Source organism: Anastrepha obliqua, chromosome 4, assembly GCF_027943255.1.
Source record: "Anastrepha obliqua isolate idAnaObli1 chromosome 4, idAnaObli1_1.0, whole genome shotgun sequence".
In the NCBI taxonomy this organism is placed as follows: Eukaryota; Metazoa; Arthropoda; class Insecta; order Diptera; family Tephritidae; genus Anastrepha; species Anastrepha obliqua.
In genome coordinates, this window is record NC_072895.1 from 44862990 (window position 1) to 44866811 (window position 3822).

The window sequence follows — 3822 nt, forward strand, 5'->3', positions numbered from 1 at the left end:
GTACGTTTCATAACTGTTTTTACAAAAATGATGTTTTTTTAAAAATGATATCCCACCGTAAAGCTCCCTGCCGTTGAATTGGTTAAACGCTGATTCCAACATTTTAATTTTATCTAAGAACTCGGTGCTTGGTTTAACTAATCCGCCCTTAGATAAAGTGTCAACCCAAGTAAATGTAGGCTCATTGCATGAACAATCGGTCAACTTTAATTTGCGTATTATGTAACCGGCAATATATTCAAGAGCATCTTCGTGTAAGCTATCAAAGACATTGCGAAAGCAGAAGTTCAGTCGATCATTCCTCCACGTAAGAAAAACATTGGAGTTAGAAGAGTTAAAATTGAAACAATTATAAATTTATTAGTTTATTGTTTAAAATTTGTCTACCTTAATATTTTATTAGTATAGTTAGGAAAATATATTCATATAGTCTAAAACTAATACATCGAAAAATTTCTATATTGATAACATAATCCACTTTTAGTAATTGCGATGATTCGGGCAGAAATCAAAAACCTGTAAACCAAAAATCTTAAAAATTGTTAATTCATAAATATAGCACTACAACTTACATGTAAATGTAGACGTAAAGCGCGAGGACTTGCTCGTGTAGGTGTTGCGCATGCATTTACGTACAGCATATTGTTCTAGACCGGGTAGCGTGAAGAGCCAGTTCGGAAGCCAAATTGATTTCAGTGGTAGCAGAACTAGGCACATAATGACCGTCACATGTCAAACACTTACTAGGTATTTGCACCATCATACACAGCACGATCAATGTCATCTATGAAATGGTAGAAATACGCGGTAGAAATACGCGCATACATGCCTTCGTTTCTAAAAACCAGCTCTTCAACACACATCTTCCGCTGCACTTGCTCGTCTGTGAAGTCCTACAAATAAAAACTTTTAAAACCAATTTATTAGCAAATATTCTAATAGAACTTACTAACTGTAGTTTATGTATTGTATGTAAGGTGGTCACTATTATATTTGCAAAAACTCTGTTCTAAAAACCTATTAATGAAAAAGTTTAATAAGAATTTATACAAATGTCTGATCTGGACTTACGTTTATGAAAATTCACCAACCGGTAGTTTTCGGCAGCAGAAAGGCGACTCCAAATAATCGACTACCACGATATGTAAGACATAATCGACCTAAATAGTGAAAAATGCCATTAATTTACAAAATAATTAGCTTTTATTAAAAAGACTTACCTAAATGTGGCTATATGGTAGCTATTTATCGCAATGAAAAGCACAATTGTAATGTAATTTTCACAGAACTTTGAATAGAATTGAAAGATGCGAAAGTCTAAGCAAAATGGAATAGGCAAAACAGTATTGCCTGCTAACTTTTTCAGCAAAAATTTTAACTTCTACGCTTTTGAGTACTTTTTCTTTAGAATTTGCTCTGAAATAAAAAGTAGCTTTTCCAAGAGGACAACACGGATTTATTAAGTAGCTTCAAGATGGCTAACACAGGGTGAAAATTGGCTACTTACATCACCTTTAATTATTGCTTCATGATTTTGAAGACAGAATATGTTCATATACAAAAATGATAAAAAACAGGCTGCACCCATCAGAGTTGGCGTGACGCCATATTGGTGAAGTCATGCAGTGTTGTCAATGCTTTGCTCTTCGTAATAAGTTTAGGGCCTTTTTATACCCAAAATGAGAAATTTAGTTTTCTGTTTGCTTATTTTTTTTTATTTTAAGGTATCAAAGTTGTACGTTAAAAAAAAAGTAATTAAACAAAGGCTAAAAAGGCCACTCTGAGACGATTTCAGTGCCATTGAAAATTTGTTGAGTCTTATTAAATTTGATATTTTGAAAGTGCAAATTTCATTTTTTGCTCCTTTTGGTTATGCCAGAATATTGGATATTCTTCTAGCCATTTTTTTTTTCTTTTTAAATTTAAAACCTTTTTATAAATTTCAAAAAGCCTATCAATTTACTGAATACGAATTAAAGCCAAAGAGCTGAAATTATAGTAAAAAATACAAAAATATGTCTGATAATACTGAAGAAACCATAACGAACTTTTTGGAAAAGGATGTTACATAACCTCAAATATTGCAAAAAAGTGCTTTTCGGCCTTTTCTTAAAGGAAATCTCTTAACATAACTTTTAATCCTCTGGCCAGACATTTTCACCTTTGTACGTGAATTTGACATATTTAAATTATAGCTAACGACTAGAGCTTCCAGGTAGCTTCCTAAAATTTTCTGTCGATTTATGAATGTAACCTTATAAACAGTATCCTCGAACAGCACAAAAAAGGCCAGACCTGAGTGCCAAACTAATAAATACACTTTGTCACGCATGCAAAGTACTTTTAGTTTGATACTTCAATACAAATTTTAAACTATCTTTCAGCCGACTCGATTCTTTTTTTAATCGATACTAAGATACTCGGATACCAAAAATTGTCCATTCCGTACCTCACTAGTATAAAATAGAAAAAAAATAAAAAAAATTAATTAACTGGATAGATTTTTTCGCTTTGTTTTGCTATTCCTTTGTCTATTGTGTACCTCCAGTGGCATGTTTTAGGCAGAATTTATGAGGGAAGATTGATAAAGAGTGCTTTGCTCTCATCTTCTTCTATTTTGCACTCGCCAACACCGTGTTCGCTTGCCATTCATGTGCTGATTATTCACATCTAATTTTGGTAACGAAAGTATCGAAATGTAGGGTACAATATAAACATAAATGAAAGATCAATTTTTTTGAAACCATTTTGACCGTGTACATGTTTCAATCATAGACCGTGTATAGGCATGATTCAATAATAAAAGTTATGCTCAGTAAGCAGCTTTCTCATTCCTTCTTGACAAATCGGCTCCCTTAGCAAGACACGGGTTGCTAGCTTTAGAAACTTTGACTAAAAGTGGAGGAAAAGTAAAATTTATAGAAAACACATTTCATTTTCAAAGTGGTCTGCTTACGAGCAACAACTCGCTAAAGATTTTTCATCGGTATGTTCAGGACTATGGTAGATTGACATGGAATACATACCGCTTAAGTCAGGACATGATAGAGTATTTGACGCAATCCGAGATCGAGATGGAGAATTTACAAAGCTTTATTTCTTATGATGTGGTGATTTAAACGGAACTCATGTTTTGCAAAGAGCTAGCGTTTGCTAAAGAGTTACAGCAGGGAGAATTATTGAATAGTCCCGACGCAGTCAATTACATTGCAGACCTCATTATAAAAAAGATGGCAGAACTTGTTTCCAATGAGCCCACCTTCCTGTGGATGGATGAAGTGTCCAGAGGAGGCTTAGAAAAGCACAGTACCAGTATGAAAGAGCTTCTCATAAAAAACCATCTACCGGAATCGGCTTAAAACTGTAGGGCCTTCCAATTGTGGAACGCGCGCTACAAATAGGAGGAGGATCTCGGCGAAACACCTAACAGAATTGTACGTGCCAATTATTTATTTATTTTTAATAAAATAGTTTCTTATTGGCGAAACTTCGTGATTGGTTTTAAATTTAAAAATTAATTCACAAAATAAAATCTTGGATTATGTGAAATAATTGCTTGTTTTAATATTAGACTTGGCAATTTCCGCTAATCACTTCTATCTATACCATTATTTACATTCAAATATTAATTAAAATATATTTTTTAAACCGTTCGCAGTTTCTTTCCATTTAAGTAACAAAATACTATTTTGCTACCATTTTTACCAAAAAGGCTTTAATTTTTTCCTTTTTATGCACCTTCTTAAATACAATCTTTTGTAAGGGAGTGTCAAAAATCGAATGTCACTAGTGAGCAAACCTTTAATAATTGAATCATGGTGT

The 3822-nt window shown here is 33.2% G+C and overlaps 1 long non-coding RNA gene across 1 annotated transcript; it reads right to left on the minus strand.

The window, feature by feature from the left end:
- Positions 1-374: 374 nt before the first annotated feature.
- Positions 375-1290, minus strand: LOC129245401 (uncharacterized). The gene is made up of 5 exons (XR_008582405.1): positions 1221-1290; positions 1072-1160; positions 950-1017; positions 573-893; positions 375-516 (listed from the first exon to the last, which is right to left on the minus strand). It is a non-coding gene; the product is annotated as an uncharacterized LOC129245401 (long non-coding RNA).
- Between the last annotated feature and the right edge of the window lie 2532 nt (positions 1291-3822).